The 19,294-nt window shown below is 41.5% G+C and overlaps 1 protein-coding gene and 1 pseudogene across 1 annotated transcript in view; one reads left to right on the forward strand and one right to left on the reverse strand.

Annotated features, from left to right (window-relative positions):
• The window catches only part of LOC129006234 (outer dynein arm-docking complex subunit 2-like), a 173,622-nt gene extending 166,562 nt beyond the window's left edge, over window positions 1-7,060 (forward strand). The window contains exon 11 of the mRNA XM_063669698.1: window positions 6,920-7,060. The gene's annotated coding sequence lies outside the window, so the exon portion shown is untranslated. The remainder of the gene's footprint in view (window positions 1-6,919) is intronic.
• LOC129044981 (protein FAM210B, mitochondrial-like) lies at window positions 5,587-11,412 on the reverse strand (annotated as a pseudogene).
• Window positions 11,413-19,294: the final 7,882 nt, after the last annotated feature.

Consider the following 19,294-nt stretch of genomic DNA (forward strand, 5'->3'; position numbering starts at 1 on the left):
GTGAGAAGGTAAGATCTGATTCATTTTTTTTACATGTGGATATTCAGTTGTTCCAGCACCACTTTCTGAAGAAACCAATCTTTGTTTCATCATGTTGCCTTTACTTTTTCATCAAAGATTAATTAAATATATTGACGTGTCTCTATTTCTAAACTCTCTGTCTTGTTTCATTAATCTGTCTATTCTTTCATCAGTATGATACTGCCTTGATTGCAATAGCTTTACAGTAAATCTTGAAGTTGAGTAGTGCCTGTCTTTCCTCCAACTTTGCTCTCCTTCAATATTGTGTTAGCTATTCAAGGCCTTTTTCTTCCCCATATAAGCTTTAGAATTACTTTTTCTACATCCACAAAGTAATTTGCTTCCATTTTGATTAGAAGTGCATTGAATCTGTACATTCGTAAGAAATGACATCCTGACAATATTGAGTTATTCTATTCATGAATATGATGTATCTTCTCCATCTGTTCAGTTCTTTTTTTATTTCCATCATCAGATATGGACAGTATATGAAATTACATATCTCCCTCTACCTTGACCAAAGGACAGTGATGAATTCCTCATTCTGCAGCCAACAAGTCACCTCTGAGGGCCATGTGTCTAAACATAGACAGGAGGGTAAGAAAATGATAAAGACATCCTGGGAAAAATAGGAAATTCAAGACTCAGCAACTGTGTCTAAATAACTCCTTTCCATTTCCCCAGGGCACCTGTTGCTTCAGCCAACACCTGCTGGTGTGTGCTGAGGATGCTGGTGCTGCTGGCTTTCCCAGCCCTGCCCCAGGGCTGCTTTGGGTGTGTGCCTCTTGAGCTTAGTGAGAATGTACTTCTTCATCCCTACCATGGGTGAAAAATTTTGACAAATAAACACTTTTTAAAATAATGCCAACTTTTGTATTAGATAGAGGTGCTGCGTGTGCAGGTTTGCGTGTCTTTTTGGTAGAACATTGTATTTTCTTTTGGGTATATTCCCAGTAATGAGATTGCTGGGCCAATTAGTAGCTGTGTTTTACATTTTTTGAGAAATCTCCAAACTGCTTTCCATAGTGGCTGACCTAATTTACATTCCCAGTGACAGTGAATAGGAGTTTCCTGTTGTCTGCAGCCTCACCAGCATCTGTTAACAAATAACCACTTTTATTCCAGGCATAGATTATCTGTTAGTTTTGATTTTGGCACATCCTCTGAAGAAGATAGTGTTTTTCACACTCAAAGATTATTCCACATTCCAAACGTGTTTTTGTTTTTTTTTCTCATTTTCTGAAGGTGTGTTGAACTTTCTGTCTGCATCAGTTTGGGGTATAAGTTAAGAGCACTGTACCTTGAAGTGACCCATCTCACTGTCCCCATGCAGTGTTCTGTCCCAGAACTCTTCACAAGCTTTTTCCCCCTGTGGGCCCAGCAGGGACAGGAGGTCCCAGAAAGTCTTTCACCAGGCAAGTGACGAACTAAAGAATTATCACAATCATGTGTGACTGTTCTCAAAGCTCCCAAACATAGAAAGGGGGACAGTTGCAGGTAATACAGCTTTATTAATGGCGGTAACATCTCAACTCAGCAGGAAACATACTGTGGGCTGTGAGAACAGGTTACAATGAACATTGAGGCAGAAAAAGTCACATTAATCAGATATTAGCCCAAAAATGCTCTTGCTCAAATGGTAAATGTCCTTCCTGCACATGTGGCAATACCAGACTTGCAGAAAGCACACGTGGTGAGAGACAAAGCCTGCTGCCTGTCTGTGAGCTTCAGTGCCCAATGAGACGCAGCAAGCTTTCACCTCTTCTTTCTACACTGCTGCTTTTATTGCACAGTACATTTTCATATATGTTGTATTCCATTTTTGAATGTTGTATTCCATTGGTCTTTCAGACTAATGATGAAACAGCACAACACAATTTTAATTTCCAAGTCTCTACAATATTTTAAAGAGGAAGTCACTCTCTTTTAATTCTCAGACTTTTCATGGATATTTTAATCTGTTTGCTCTTCTTTACAATAAAATTCGCTATATCCAGAACACAGATGGTATCTATATTGGAGTTAAAATCAACTTATTTTATTTTCTTTATTTTTTTGACTTTTATTTTAATCTCAGGGGTACATGTGCAGAATATTCAGGTTTGTCTCGAAATGTCTGTCGAGGATGAGGGTTGCTGTACAGATTATTTCAACACCCAGGTGTTAAGCCTAGTGTCCGTTAGTTTTTTTTCCCGATCCTCTCTCTCCTTCCACCTTCCACCCTCGGATAGGCCCCAGTGTGTGTTGTTTCCCTCTATGTGTCCATGTGTTCTCATCATGTAGCTCCCACTTACAAGTGAGAACATGCCGTATTTGGTTTTCTGTTCCTGAATTCCTTTGCAGGATAATGGTCTCCACCTCCATCCATGCCCTTGCAAAGGTACATATATGCCATGGAATACCATACAACCATAAAATCAACTTATTAATTAAAGTACTTTTGATGTCTTAATAATGTTGATCCTGCCTAATCATGTAATGTCATAATTTTTCATTTATACAAATCTATTTTTATGTTTTTAAGAAACATTTTGCACCAATTCCATACTGATTAAATTATTTTAAATAATTTTCTTTAAAACTTTGGCATTATCTCTTTTTCATCTATGAACACAAGACACTCCCATTAATTCAATTAACATAAGTTATTGTGTTAATGAATTTCCTAATGCGACGAGTCTCACTTGCATTTCTGGAATAAATGGACTTCCTAATGATCTAATATTTTAATGGGTTGGCACAATGGTTTTTAACATTCAAAAATTTTACTTTCATATTAATATGTTCTAATTATGTATAATACTCTATATGGCATCAGACAAGTAAAGTTATCATATCACTTTTTTTCATTTTTAAAATAGATCAGTTTTATTCTGCTAGTTCCATAAAAGCAATGTAAACACAAGCATTTTGTACATCTTTCTGGTGAATTCACATAATGCTTAGTTCCCTGATCCTTTGACCTCCTCGTCTTCTCCAGTTATTTTCTGTTTGGACCACTGGCCTCAGGAGTGGAGTGGGTTTGGGGCTTAGGAGAGAGCAATGTGGCTTTTTGGTATGACTCGTTTGCCCTCTCAGCACACTCCTGTTACTCCTAACACAAAGCTTGAGGTTTAAGCCCTTAAACCTGTAAGTTTCACCATCCGCTTTTTCTTTTCTTTTCTTTCTTTTTCTTTCTTTCTTTCTTTCTTTCTTTCTTTCTTTCTTTCTTTCTTTCTTTCTTTCTTTCTTTCTTTCTTTCTTTCTTTCTTTCTCTCTCTCTTTCTCTCTCTCTTTTTTCTTTTTTCTTTTTCTTTTTTTTCTTTTCGCATAGGCATTACTAGGGATGTGAATGGGAGACTGGTGTAGAAAGTGCTGAGGAGCCGAAGCCAACAAATTTCTTTAAACACAAGATGAAAATGCTCTGTTCCATCCACACAAAGAATCACCTAATACTGGTGTGAGGCATCTCACTTAGCTGTGGAGGAGTCCTTGGAATTAGATCTCAGAAAGACAGTTCTGGCTTTAAGACAGTAAAACCTTTTGGCAATGGGCCAATTGCCTTGAAAAAAAAAAAAGAGTTCTACTTTAAAGACCTTGCAAGTGGAGAATTGTCCTACAAAGATTCTTGGAAATGTTAACAGAGATAACTGACATGGGTAACTGGGGGCCAACCAGGAACTGTCAACAGCCCGATCTCAGCAAAACAAGGACAGCCAGTTAATAGTTCCTTTGGTTCTCTGATGGTCACAAATGTAATTTTATTTTATTTAGCCTTGTGGAGGTTCTTCAACAAATGTAATTTTAAAGGAATTGGGAGCCAGAAAGATAAATACAACTCCTTCAACTATGTGACACGGCAGACTGATTAATCTGGGTTCCCAGAGTGTGGAACAAGTGCCCTGCATTAGAGAACGGCCCAGGGGGAACTTGCATGATGCTGAATCCCACAGGACAGAATTACTTCAATCGCCTGCTCCTGACTACTATAAGGAAGAAGTCTCAGTGTCTCAGTTTGGATCTACACTCAGATTTGCTTGTCTTTTCTCTTTCTTTTCTTTTCTTTTTCTTTCTTTCTTTCTTTCTTTCTTTCTTTCTTTCTTTCTTTCTTTCTTTCTTTCTTTCTTTCTTTCTTTTTCTTTCTTCTTTCTTTCTTTCTCTCTCTCTCTTTCTTTCTTTCTTTCTTTTTCTTTTCCTTCTTTCTCTTTCTTTCTTCTCTCTCTTTCATTCCTTTCTTTCTTTTTTTTCAGAGATGAAGTCTCGCTCTGTCACCCAGGCTGGAGTGCAGTGGTGTGATCTTGGCTCACTGCAACCTCCACCTCCCGGGTTCAAGCAATTCTCCTGCCTTAGCCTCCCCAGTAGCTGGGACTATAGGCGTGTGCCACCACGCCTAATTTTTGTACTTATAGTAGAGATGGGGCTTCCTCATGTTGGCCAGGCTGGTCTCAAACTCCTGAACTCAAGTAATCCACCTGCCTCAACCTCCCAAAGTGCTGGGATTACAGATGTAAGCCACCGCACCCGGCCTCTATGCTTGAATTTCTACTCTTAGCTAATCTCTCTAACACACATGCCTTTCATTGGGTAAAACTGGCTAGGCAACTAATTACACCTTCCCTTGTAATACAAGCCCCTCCCTGGCTTGTATTATCTCATAGTTGCCTTCCATTTGTGACAAGTGCTATGAATTTTCCTTTTTAGGAAGTGATACACAGTTTTTTTTCTTGAACAAGATTTTTAATTCAAAATAATGAGATAGTGTAAACATCATGACAATTCTGGAATGTCTGAAGTTTGAGATAAAGATTGTCTAAGAAAAGCTAAGATTGTCTTAACTGTTTATGTGTGGTATCTGGAACATGGGCATCAAGAATCAAGTGATGCCACTGCTACTGGGAAGAGTTTTCATATTTTACCTAAACAAATGATGCTGACCTACTTTAATAAAATTTCAGGAAAACCATCTAGAATCAAGCCCCATCATGTCCAGATTGGAAGGTGTTTGGGGATCAATGAAACATACCTGAAATACTTTTCTTCCCTCAAAACAAATGTAATGAATGTCAAAGTATTGATACTAATTTAGATTGTGAATACATATTAAGTTTTGCTTCATTGATTGTAGCACTTTCAGCTGTTTTGCAGAACACTGCATATTAAACTGTAGGCAGCTGATAACAAATATCAGCAGAAGGGGATATTTAAAAGCCAGTTAAATTAATCATTGTTTTTTAGGAACCTGAGCCACAATTAACCCCCTGGAGCTTTTACAGACAGACCCTCGCCAAAAATGTCCCAGAAGGAACATCTGTAGGCTATTTTGTTTTGAGATGTAAACCCATCTGTGATGTCTTGCTGACATTTTAGATTATATATACAAGTCCTATAATGAATAGCATTCACAAAATTTATGAAGCAAAAAAATTAAAATTGTTCAAAAGCCTGATTTTTGCTGGCAAAGTTTATCCATGAGAACATAGCAATTAGCCCCCTACCCCTCCAAAAGAAACCCTACAACCCTAAAACCAATCCAAATTGTGTAATTTAGAAGAAATAGTTTTTCAGTGCCTACGACTGAAGAGTTCATTAAGGTTTTGCAGCTGGAGGTTTAAAAAAAATCCCACTTTTCGAAACTATCTGACAATCAAGGGCACAGAGACTAACGTAATGCTGATTCTCACTGGCGCAAACGGCTTGTGGATTGCATAGGCCACCACAAAGGTACTTGTGCCTGCTGCCATTTTTGACTGTATCAGGCACTCTTTAAATCCGAGTTTCAGCGGGACTGCAGACATGTCCACACCACTTGACACAACCATGTAAAATATGCCCAAGGAGATTAATGAGATTCCAGCGTACAACGACACGCCAACAGTGCCATACTCTTGAAAAATCTTTTTCAATTGCTGTGACTTGCTTTGCTTTTTCTTCTCTGTGCAGCTGACGCTGCTGCCTATTGTCTCCGTGGCCTGGCTGAGGTCCTGGCGGCCACGGCAGTCCCCACAGCCGTGCGTAGCAGCCGGGCATCTGGCCTGGGCAGGAGCAGGGCCAGGGCCAGGGCCAGGGGCGGCGGGGCTCAGGGGGTGGCCGCGCCCAGGAGCCAGGTGGCGCAAGGCCGGACCCAGGCGCCCACCCTGCCTGCCGGGCCCAGCCCCGCCAGCAACGGGGCCACGGTGCGCAGCTAAGCGCTGCCCATATCACTTTTATATGTCCTTCCTAAAAACTATTGGGAAGATTGGTTACTTTATAACTTTTACATAGTTTAAGCAGCATTGATATATTAATTAGTTCATGAGTAAAATTTTCTTTTGGACGATATAAATTTGGTGCTCTCTTGTATGGAAAACAAATATTTAATAAATGTCCCGTTTCTTCTATGAATATTATTTAATTTAGCATCTGTATCTCTATGGGGTAAATATCTTAAAATACATATTCCTAGACTATATATGAGCCACATTTTAATGTTAATTTGCATCGAATCACACAATTTTGTCCCTATTTTTCATTTTAATATTTGTATTTAAGTTCTTCTCTGCACTGTAACCTGTTGACACCTCCTTCTCAAGCTCTTTGTGTGGTCCCATCTATTTACAATTAACTAATAGTTTGGCTCAGGAATTTGGGGGTTAACTGCAAGTCAGATTTTCAGCAGAGGCAGATCTCAGGGAAGCACGGATTCCGGTAAGACACATGTGCTTTGCTGTCAGTATCTCGTGTCTCAGACTCGGCATGTCCCGTTCTCTCCATGTGAGCCCCTGTCTGCCTCCAGGGATCATGGCAAAACAGAGCCTCTCCCATTTTCATGTGTTTGAAGATGCTTGGTAGAAAGTTGTCATTTTTTTGGTAATTGGAAAAGAAGACAATTTTTCCAAAATAATTTTAAGTCATCAAATATGTACTGTCCTTGTATCTACAGGTGAGATGACAATTGTAGTTCTCTGGGGAAGTAAAGTTACAGGATCACAAGCCCATATCTCAGACCTCTATGCACTCATTGGCTATTGTGAACATAAACCTGAGCCCATTGTCCCAGCAGCAGAAGGAAATCAGGCAAGTAGTTTATATTTCAATCTGTGGGCAGAGTCTATTGTCTGTGGATCAATAGACAGAATACGTGCTCTTTTCTGGAAAAAAAATTCTGGGTCACAAACTGACCAGGGCCAAATCCATTCAGGAAAGAGGAAATAATTACAGAGTCGTGAGTTAACTTGTGTGGAAATAACGGATGTCCAAGATCATAAACCAATTCATAACTGTTCCTAAATTAATTGTATGTAATTCTCACTGATGTCATTGTTGGATTTTGATGTATGATGCCACAAAATTTGCTTTCTGGAGGTTCTCTAGTATAATTTGAAAATTAATCTGATAGCTGTTCTATCTTTTCTACAGGAGTTGACACATTTCTAGGATTAGTAGAGGTAGTTCTAAAATACCTCCATCCCTGTAATAATGTATAAGATGTAGCCGATTGATTTTATTTTATTCAGAAATAGCAAATATATATAAGCTTTATACGTACTTTGTGTATATTTTGTATTTAATGGAGACTGATTTAGTGGTGACAGAAAACAACTGGTACCTGCAAATTATGATTAGACTATTTTTCTTTTATTATTTTTCGTTTTTAACTTTTGTGGGTGCACAGTAGATGTCTATATTTATAAGAGTCATGAAATGTTTTGATGATGTGCAATGTGAAATAAGCACATCATGGAGAATGGGGTATCCATTCCCTCAAGCATTTATCCTTTGTGTTACAAACAATTCAGTCACACTTTCGAAGTCTTTTAAAAATGTACAACAAAGTTATTATTGACTATAGTCACCCTTGATGTGCTATCAAATAGTAAGTCTTATTTATTTTTCTGAACTTTATTTTTTACCCACTAACCATGCCCACCTCCCAAGCTCTCCACTGCCGTTCCCAGTCTCTGGTAACCACCCTTCTATGCTCTCTGTTCATGAGTTCAGTTGTTTTGAGTTTTAGATCCCACAATTAAGTGAGAACATGTGATGTTTGTCTTTCTGTGCCTGGCTTATTTCACTTAATTATTTCCAGGTCCAACTATGTTGCTGCAGATGACAGGATCTCATTCTTTTTAAGGCTGAACAGTACTCTGTTTTGCATAAGTACCACATTTTTTTATCCATTCATCTGCTGAGGGACACTTAGGTTGTTTTTAAATCTTAGCTATTGTAAACAGTCCTACAACAAACACAGGAGTGCAGATATCTTTTTGATATACTGGTTTCCTTTCTTTTGGATGTATACCCAGCAGTGGGATTGCCGATTCATATGGTAGCTCAATTTTTGTTTTTCTGAAGAACCTCCAAACTGTTCTCCATAGTGGCTGCACCACTACTAACTTCCCAACAACAGTGTCCAAGGGTTCCCTGTCCTCCACATCCTCGCCAGCATTTGTTACTGCCTGTCTTTTTAGCCAGGGCAAGCAGCTAATATTCCTGGCTTTGAACTTTTTTTTTTTTTGAAACAGAGTCTCACTCTGTCGCCCAGGCTGGAGTGCAGTGGCTTGATTTCGGCTCACTGCAACCTGTCCCTCCAAGTTCAAGCAATTCTCCTGCCTCAGCCTCCCTAGTAGCTGCGATTACAAGTGCCTGCCACTGCACCTAGCTAATTTTTTGTATTTTTAGTAGAGACAGGATTTCACCATCTTGGCCAGGCTGGTCGTGAACTCCTGACTTCATGATCTACCCACCTTAGCTTCCGAAAGTGTTGGGATTACAGGCGTGAGCCACCGCGCCTGGCTGGCTTTGAACCTTTTTAAACCAATGGTACTCCTTCAAGTGACTCACCAAATTCAGTAAGCCTTAACCAAGGTTATGGCTTAATCAAGGTTGCACGTGGAATCTCCAAAGAGGTGTAGACCAGTCCTCACAAGATCCAGAACCACCCCAAAGACAGCTCAAGGAAAGGAAAGTTTTGCTACCTGCAAATAGGATACAACTCACATCTGTTCAGTCATATTCTCTAGGGGGTCAACTTCTCAGCTGACCGTCTACACACAAAGGCCCTAAATCCCTGTGTGCCCCCACAGACAGAAAAAGATGAGAAATAAAAAGATGGAAACAATAGACACTGGGGCCCACTTGAAAAGGGAAGGGAGGAGAATGGTGAGGGTTAAAAAGCCTACCTCTTAGATTCTATGCTCACTACCTGGGTGATGAAATCATTTGTACACCAAACCCCAGTGACATACAATTCACCCATGTAGCAAAACAGCACATGTACACACTGAACCTGAAATCAAAGTAAAAAAATATATTTGTCCATTGGAGGGAAAAGGATGGATAACAGATGGTCCCCCAAAAGATAAAAATCACACAAATACCCAACCAAAGTGACTAATTCCCCACCAGGAATCAAACCCAGGCTACGGCAGTGAAAGGATGGAAATTTAACCAGGCCTCAAGGTTCAGTGGCCAGCACTGCAAATTCTGCAGGAGATTCACAGCGGGCACTTTGAGCATATGAAAACTTTAAACTTTGCTTTGGGCCAGATTTTCATTCTTTAATTTTGTCAAAAGAATTTCTAAGGCTAGCCATGAAACCACCGTGAGTCTTTATTTTAAATTAATCTTTCCATAAATACAGATGAGGCAACTGTTTAGAATAAGAGATCTCTTTTTCTAAATTTAGGAGTCTTTCTGACATGAAGGATCAGTTTTCTAACCAGTAATGATTAGAATTTCCAATGGTGAACTTATTTCAATAGTGACTCAGTCCAACAAGCCTGTTCATGAAAAGTCCAGGAGGCAATTATACAGGTTTAAAATAACTTTTACCATATAAGCAAAAGGTATTCCTTGAGACAGCATAGATGAGGCTAATGATCCTCAAAAAATTTACTCTCAGAAATAGGCTTAAGATGGCAAGAGCTCTTGTTGCCACAGATGGTTAAGGATGGTGTTTGTGCATATAGTACCTCCAGTAACCCACAAATTACTGGGGGACTGCCAATCACGGATGCCTTAATCTGTGATACCAGGGAGCCCCTCCTGAAAGTGTACTTTCCCGGGACTAACCAGGCAACAAAGGTTCATATGAGAAAAGTCCCGTATTGATAGGACTTCTTAAGAAAAACTCTCCTGAGAGCTTGACACATTTGGAACGAAAAGTGTGCTGCCTAAAAACTTATGTGTCTTAGGTCCCCAGTCCATTTTAGACTGGCCACTGGATGTGACCCAAAAATCACACTTCTCAGATGATGGAGACCAACTGTGCTCCCACTTGGTTATAAGCCAAGCTCTCAAGGACATGAAACAAGATCGGATGGGAACTTCATGTGGTTTTATTTGGGGAGCAAGTAGTAAAGTTTGCCTGAATAGACACCAGTCTGATCAGAGCCATAAATCTGACCAGTCTTCAGAGGTGGCTCGAAATCGTGTTTCTAGGGGTTCTGGACCCCTGTTCTATTCTGAGGTGCCCTTCTTTATGACAGTACAACCCAGAGAGACAGAGAGTGAGAGACTATTTCTAGGAGGAAAAGGGATCAAACAACATGATTATTCATGCCAAAGACTACACAAGAGTCACTACACGTATGACTAGTCACACAAATCTTTTTCTTCCACTAATCAAGATTTTATGGAGAAAGAAAAGACAACAGTTTTCACCATCTGCTCAGATTCCACACAGAGGCCGGCAGCCTGGCTGATAAGGATTTCTTACTCTTCTGCCAGCTGCTCTGGTCCCGGGTTCCTTTGGCTGCACCTTCTGGAAGAGCGGGGCTTCGGTATTCTGCTCACAGCCACAAAGTGATAGAGCACAGGGGAACACTTCCCCTTTGCGCTCTAAAGTTTCACTGAAAAATCGACTGGCCAAGTGCAGATTAATAGAAGAAATGGCATGCAGGATTATTGATGTGCACAAGGGAGAACCACAAAGTGATGACCCCAACCTCCAATAGCGCTTAGCAGCACAGCTACCACCTAGAGGCCACGGAAACAATGGGGGCTCAGAGCATGGCCAGAAACAAGTGATGGCAAGATCAGGTTATAGTGGCAAGGCAGGCTATAAGGGAGAAGAGAAGGCCCGGCTTGCAAATGAGGTCTTATTATATAGATGATACTTTACAGCCAACAGCCCTCAGAGAGGGTAGATGGTAGAGGTTCCTTTAAAAGTGGGGTGAAATATTTGTATTTACTTCACTGTGCTAGCCAATAGTATCCTCATCTCTTCTTAGAAGCTCAGGTAGGTAGCAGCTAGATAGGACTGGAATGAAATACCAATGAATTGTACTGGGTCCTGCAGTCTTTTGAAATCTCTGTTTTCCCGAAAACAGCCAGGCAACACTCTCTGACCTTTCCTTTGGTGGGAGACTGACTTCTCCCAACCACGAAGGGAGGAAATGGTCCTGCTGCTCGAAGTCCAGTGTGCAGCTGCATCTTCCCGCTGGACCAGAAGATCAACACTGGGTGGGGTCCCAGGGTTTTAAAATCACTGATCTGGAGAAACAGTGTGGCTCAGTCTGTCAATCAGAGTGTTTTACACATAGAAGGCGCCAGCCAAAATATAACTAGAAATAAACCAATACACACACATGTTAATGTGTATATTTTAAAATATATAAAGAAATATATACCACATGTAAATATATGGTAAACATATAAGTAAATAAGAATTAAAATAGAGATATTTACACATAAAGTATGTGATGCTGTCTTATAGTCTAAGGTGGTATTTCTTCATGTAGGTGAGAGGCAACTTATGTATATATAACTAGAGATACTACATGTAATTACATGTATGAACATGTATTTCTCTGTATATATAAAGATAAATATTTATTAAAAAAACATAATCCCCAAGTCTCACAAAATCACACATGTCCCCGCCCCCCCCCACTGCAGATGCAATTCCACATTCCCTGGAGGATCTCACATAAACACACACACACACACTTCCGTGTTCACTGGAGGATCTCACATAAACACACTCTCACACACACACATGCACACACACATACACACACACAGATGCACTCCCAAGTTCCCTGGAGGATCTCACATAACACACACACACGCGTGCGTGCACACACATGCACACACACACACACAGATGTACTTCCATGTTTCCTGTGAGATACTGTGCTTTTCTGCCACCTTGTGGCAGCACAGGGAGCCAAAAAGTCCACAGGAGTCTTTTTCTGCCAGTTTTACAAGACATTTTATAGTTGGCAAATACCTGGCCATTGGCCTTTAACCAGAGCAAGCCCAGTGGCCGTTGCCCTCTGTTGGAGAAGCTGCCCACACCTCCAGAACCTCTCAATGAGACTAGGCGCCCATGTTTTGAGTAAGGTGGGTGCATCCAATGGTGCCCCACATCCGGTAGGTGAAGAAGAGGCTTTCCTGGGAGAAGAGAAAATGCTGGGTCTGAGCTTGCAGAACGCGCTGGGGGCAGGGCAGTTGTGGGGGGTTACGGTGGTACATGGCCAGAGGGGCAGAGGAAGACCGCACAGGGTGCCCCTGAGATCTTCTGGATGCCTAAGCCTATGCAGACTGAGAGAGCCTATTAGGACAGTGTCTCATGGGCCTGAGGAATACCTGGATGAAAGGCAGCAGGAGAGCCATGAGCCTGAGACCTCACACTAGTGTGAGCAGCAGGGAAACAGGGGTCTGGCTTAACAAAACCCCCTGAACTGCAATGTAGGTGGTTGACAAAGTTGAATGGCAGAGTGCTGGGCACTGCCTTCCCAGCTGGATGAATAATGCCTGTCCCCAAGCCAGTGCCCAACTTGTTTTTGAGGCTGTCCATTGTGATGGATTCTAGTGCGCTTGCTCAAGTGGGGATGCTACTGACAACCCTCAGGCCTTGGGCCACGAATACTGTTAGCTTCCTGGCTGGCATGCGCTTGCCAAAACAAGGCTGGAAAATGCACGGCTGCACAAGCTGAAAAAATGGATGATCTCTTCTGTTATTAGACCCTCAGGGAGACGGTGACCAGGTGGAACTTGAATGGAAGAACACCTAATGTGATCAGCTATCGTAGGCTTTGGACGCTCCCATTCATGCCAACACAGCTGGTCAACACTCTCTGTTGATCTCCAAAACTGTGAGTGCAAGCTGGCCCAAACACCAAGGGAAATAATGTCTCTGATCTGGACGTCCAACGTGAAGCTGCGTCTTCTCATGTGACCAGACAATCAACACTCAGTGGGTCTCAGTGTTTTAAAATCACGATCTGCAGAAACGGTGCAGCCCAGTCTGCTAGTCTGAAGTGTTTCATACATACAGGGCATCACTTAAGATATAACTAGAAATAAATATGCTCACACACATAAATGTGTTTACATGTAAAGGTATAAGGAAGTATGTAGCATGTAAACACCTGTATCCACATATAAATTGAAATATGCTTGTGTCGACGTAGATCTTTGCTGTACTCTCCGCCAGTCTACCTTGGTGTTTCTCCATGCAGGTGATTAGAAAACATAAAATATACGTATTCTTATGAAGGAATAAATTTGAATATTTGGTATAATTATATAGATTTATATATAAATACATATATTTAAAATAAACATATAAATACAAACAATATATTTAAAATAAACATATAAATACAAACATATGTATAAAATAAACATTATCCAAAACTCACTGAAAAACCCACATGTACTACAAACAGATGCACCTGCATGAATATTAGGGGCCATTGGTCCCCTGTGGCCTTCATGCCACCTACTAGCAGCCTAGGTAACCCTAAAGCCAGCGGGAGTCCTTTCCTGCCAGGTCCATGTCACTGGTCATGGATGGGAAACACTTGGCCACGGCCCTTTAACAAGAGCCAGTCCAAGGGCCATCACCCTCCATTGGGAAAAATGGCCAGTTTCCCAGCTTGCGCATCAGGTTAGCTGGGCTTCTTTGGAACACTTCAGGTGGGGGCAATATGATTAGTTTGGTGAGGAGAGAAGACGCTTTCCATGGAGAGAAAAAAGGGTCTGAGCTCTCGGGATGCACTGGGAGCAGAGAAAGGCAGGTGCAATAAGATGGCACAGGGTGGAGGGACAAGCAGGCCACAGTGAAACTGCACTGAGTGCCTTTGAGAGCAAGTGCCTTGGGGACCAAGAGCAGCAGCATGACTTCCCCCCAAACACTGAGGGAAGCAACGGCCCTGAAGCCCAAAGTCAAATGCAGAGATGCACCTTCCCACTGGGCCAGAGAATCAACACTGGATGGGGCCTGAGCTTTGGGAATCACTGATCTGGAGGAATAGGGAGCCCCAGGCTCTCGGTCTGGAGTGTTCCACACATGCAGGGCCCCAGATAAGACATAGCGAGAAATAGATATATCCACACACAGAAATATGTTTGTTAAAGATAGAAGGGCATATGTGACATGTGAATATATGTATCAGCATATAAATAAAGATTCATATATATACATATATATATATTTATACAGGAAACTATGTAGCGCTTTCTGCCTGTCCATGGTGGTGTTTCTCCATTCAGGCAAGAAGAAAACCTATCTCCCTATGTATCTATCTATCTATCTATCCATCCACACAGATAAATACAGACATATTTATATACATAAGTGAATGTAAATATTCTGTGTAATTATCTATTTTATATATAGAAAAATATATGTGAACAAATATATACATATAGGTATATATGTACAAGTCTCTATGTATAAAATAAACATAACCCAAACATGTTACCCCAAGTCCACACAGATGCACTTGCACTTATACTAGAAGCCGTTGGGCCCCCTTACCACAGACTGGCAGTGGAGTGAAACAAAAGGCCCGAAGGCTCCTTTCTGCCAGTTCCATATGAGCCTCTACAAATGACAAACACCTGAACATGGCCCTTTGACCAGATCCAGCCAAGGGTCATCGTCTTCTAGTGGGAAAGCTGCCCACTTATCCAGAAGCTGTCAGTCAGGACAGGGGCTCCTCTTTTGATAGTTGAGGTGGGGACATAGAGAGGCGTCCCGGTTTGGGTGGAGGGAGGGGAGGCTTTCCAGGAGGATGGAAACAGGCTAGGTCTGAACACACAGGAGACACTGGGTGCAGCGTCAGTCTGGGTGGGGTAAGGGGGTCTCGGGCCAGAGGGACAGCGAGGCCAGGACAGGATGGTTCTGAATGTTCCTGAGAGCATTTGGGGACCAGGAAAGTGACCCCCAATTTATTCTGAAGACTGCACAGACCTGTGTGAGCCTGTTACCACAGGCCCCAGCTGCATCTCAAGAAACCAGGGCAGACCCGGAGAACACTTGGATTAAAGACACCTGAGAGGAAGGCCAAGGCGGGCTGATCACTTGAGGTCAGGAGTTTGAGACCAGCCTGGCCAACATGAGGAAAACCCGTCTCTGCTAAAACTACAAAAAAATTAGCTGGGCATGGTGGCGGGTGCCTGTAATCCCAGCTACTCAGGAGGCTGAGGCAAGAGAATCGCTTGAACCCGGAAGGCAGAGGTTGCAGTGGGCCAAGATCGCACCACTACATCCAGCCTGAGCGACAGAGCAAGACTCCATCTAAAATAATAATTAAAAAAAAAAGACACCTGGGAACCCACAGGCTCGAGGCTTCGTCCAAAACTTAGAGAATCATGGAAACGGGTCTGGCTTGACAAAACTTTCTGGTCCATAGTGTAGGTGGCAAACGAGGAAAACCAGGTCAGAGGCAGATGCTGGTTATGGCCATCCACCAGGGATGGATGACGCCTTTCGGAGAACTCGGGTCCAGGTTATGGGTGAGGCAGGTCCATCCCAGGAGGCTGAACTGCACGCGCACAAGTGGGGAGTCCCCAGGGAGCCCTGATGTTCCGGGCCTGGCATCTGGCCTTGGAACAGCAGCAGTGCTAGCTTTCTGCACAGACTTCGGGTCGCCAAGTGTAGGCTGAAAAATGTATTGCCTTACACCCAAAAGAAAGCCCTGTCTCTTCTGTTTTTTGAAGCTCAGGGAGGTAGCAACCAGATGGAACAGCTGTGCCTTCCACTCTCCCAGGGGATAAACAATCGGTGGGGCTCAGTGTGTGGAAACTGCTGCTCTGGAGAATGGAGCAGTGCAGTCTGCCGGTCTGGAGTGCTTCACACATACAGGACACCAACTAAGGCATAACTCAAACAAACACATACACAAATCCATGTCTATATTTTTAATATACGAAGAAATAGATAACATATGTAAATATATGCATCAACATATACATAAATACAAATTAAAACATAGATATTTATGCATGGAACTTTTTAGAGCTGTTTCCCTTTGTGGTGGTGTGCCTCCAGGCAGGAACAAGAAAGCCTACATATGTAAATTAACACATAAAAACATGTATTACTTAGTAAACATATATAACCACATAGATTTATATATAAATATGGATGTATGTATGTACATATATTCATATATAAATATATGGATGTATGTATATTCATATATAAATTATACACCCCCCAAGCATGTGGGTATACACACACACACATAAACTAAACAGAACCCAAAAATCTCACACAAAGACACACACCCTCCCACACACAGATGCACGTACTTTTACACTCCTGGCTGTTGGGCAATGCTGCCACCTACTGGCAGAGAGCCAAAAAGCCACATTACGTGACCCCTTTGCAGATGGTAAACACCTACTGCTTTTGAGGCCTACCGATAGTGCTTTGTTTGTATGTATGTATATATGTATATATGTGCACATATATATATTTCATATAGAATATACAGTTAATATAGCTATATTACATCATGATGAAATTGTGTGTAATTTCTATAATATATAGAGAAAAATATATACATCTATAAATATAAATGTATAAAACAAACACAGCCAGAAAATAAACATACACAAACAAAAAACAGATGCAAATACATTTATACTAGGGATCATTGGGCCCTCTTGCCACCTGCAAATATATTTATATGAAATTGTTTGTAAAAGCTATGATATATAGATAGAAATATATATACATATATAAATATAAATGTATACAATAAATACAACCCTGTCTTATGCAAAAAATCTCCAAATAAACGGCATATAAATTTAGTAAACTTTACCATTCAATAAATGTTGCAAATAATATCTTTGAAAATGTCCTCCGTGGCTTCTTCTCTGGGGAATATTCCCAGGATGTGATGGTTGGGACATAAAGTATAAGCATAATTATTTTCACTAAGTACAAAGAAAATCTCCAAGTGTGTCTGAATCCTTGAGATAAAGCATGAACATGTCCACATACATTTCCACTAATTTTGGCATAATCCAAATTTCTAAAATTAATAAATTGATATAAAGTGCTCTTTTGTGTCATTTATCTCATGACTAATTTTTCTGAGTTTCCCTTCACATATTTTTAATCTATTAAAGTTTTTCCTACTTTGAATTACCTATTCACATGCTTCTCAGTGTTCTGTTGGATTTCCCAAGTCTTTTCTTGTTAATGTAAAATAGTTTCTTAAAAAGGAATCATTACAATTATGGAATGAAGTGTTTTGTGTGTCTAAGAATCCTAGTTTCTTCCCGATATTTTTTCTCCCATTTTTTCTTAGTAACTACAGCCCCACATATTCAGTTGATAACATCATCATCCATGTAGATACTACACTTCTTAGCCTCCCTTGCTGGTCAGTGTGGCCATGGAACTAAAGTCGGGAAAGTGAGGTAGAGGCGGAATTGTTTGTCTGTGACTTCCAGGGACTTTCTTATGGGAGGAGGTCTTTTGTTTTTTCTACTCCTTTTTCATGACTGCAGCTTGGGATGCAGTTGTGTTTCCTGGAGCTCCAGCAGCCGTATGTGCCTATGAGGAAGTGAGCTGTGCCCTGGGCACAGCTGGGGAGTGCGGAATTCTGATGGCTCATGAAGCGGAGCTGCCACGCCAAACCTGGATGGCCAAGCCTCTGCCTGATTTTACATGAGCAAGAAGTATGCTAACTTCTCTAAGAGACTGTTATTTTGGGGATTCTCTATCACCTTCAATTGAACCTTATTCTATGTAAGAGAGGCTATACGTAGATCTACTCCATAAACACAGATCATAGAGAAGGATTGTGAGTGACACAGGCAATGTGGCTTTGCCATCATGAATCGGTCAAGATTATTCCGTTTTCACTTCTGGGTACCTTGAATGTGGTGTTTGACACGTGTTTCTTTTTCCCTTATCACAATTTTAGCTCATTTAATGACTGCTGGGCTAACCATGGCACATTCTTTTTCTGCATGTACCCTACGCCCAGGTTCATGTCACTGTGTGATACCAGTGTCATTGTGACAGCCGTAAGAGGATACAGGAGCAACAGTGCAACAGAGTCACCTCTTGCAGCTGATGTATTCCCTTAGGTTTAAGTGAACAGGAAAATAGACAGATTGGCAACAGGGAGCTCAAAAACGGTCTGTCAAATGAGGTCACAGAAACTATGTGCAAATTTAATACAATTAGTTTGGTGAGGAGAGAAGAGGCTTTCCATGGAGAGAGAGAAGGATCTGAGCTCTCAGGATGCGCTGGGAGCAGAGAAAGGCAGGTGCAGTAAGATGGCACAGCTCTGTCCTCAGCTGCATGTGCCTCTGCACAACAGGTTTCTATTCGGGAAGGGCAGCGTAGTTCTTCTCACATTTTTCCCCTTTGTTTTCTCCCAGGCTTCATGGTAAAGCAGAAGATTCATGAGAGGGTGTCTGCAGGCTGGTCCTAAAGTGCTTTTCTCCACAGGAATGTCACCTGGGCACGGCAGCCGGGGGTCCCAGGTGCCACCAAGGAGGGCTGTGTTCCCATCTTCAGTGAGGGAGAGCTGAGAGAAGGCAGGCAGGGTTCACAGTTCCCTCGCCCACTTGCTTAAGCAATACATTAAAGGTTCAAACTAAAAGAAATCTGAGATCTTACAGAAGCATTTAGAACCACGTATAAAGTGTGGATCACTTTTAAATATTTGAAAATGCACACAAACCACATGAAGCTACTTCAGGTGAAGGATTTCTGGCTAAACGGACTTGACAGGATTCTTGCTGAATGCAAGCTGGGGTGATAAAATAATCACTGGGGGGATGGTGGGGAATAAGGACTTGGATCAGATATCAAGGGTGGGAGATTCTGGCAAAACCAACTTGGCAGGAGTCTTGCTAAAACTGGGCTCTGGAGAATACTCTAAGGATGAGGCCTAGTCAAAAAAGAGCTCAGAGAAGCCTGTCTAGAGTTTTGTTAGGGACAGCCTCTTTGTCGTTGTTTGTATACATACACAGATACACAAATAAATACACATATAAAAATAAAATTAGTTTATTCAAGTTGATATATTTATTTAAAGTTGCACTGATT

This window comes from Pongo pygmaeus, chromosome 8 (genome assembly GCF_028885625.2).
Source record: "Pongo pygmaeus isolate AG05252 chromosome 8, NHGRI_mPonPyg2-v2.0_pri, whole genome shotgun sequence".
In the NCBI taxonomy this organism is placed as follows: Eukaryota; Metazoa; Chordata; class Mammalia; order Primates; family Hominidae; genus Pongo; species Pongo pygmaeus.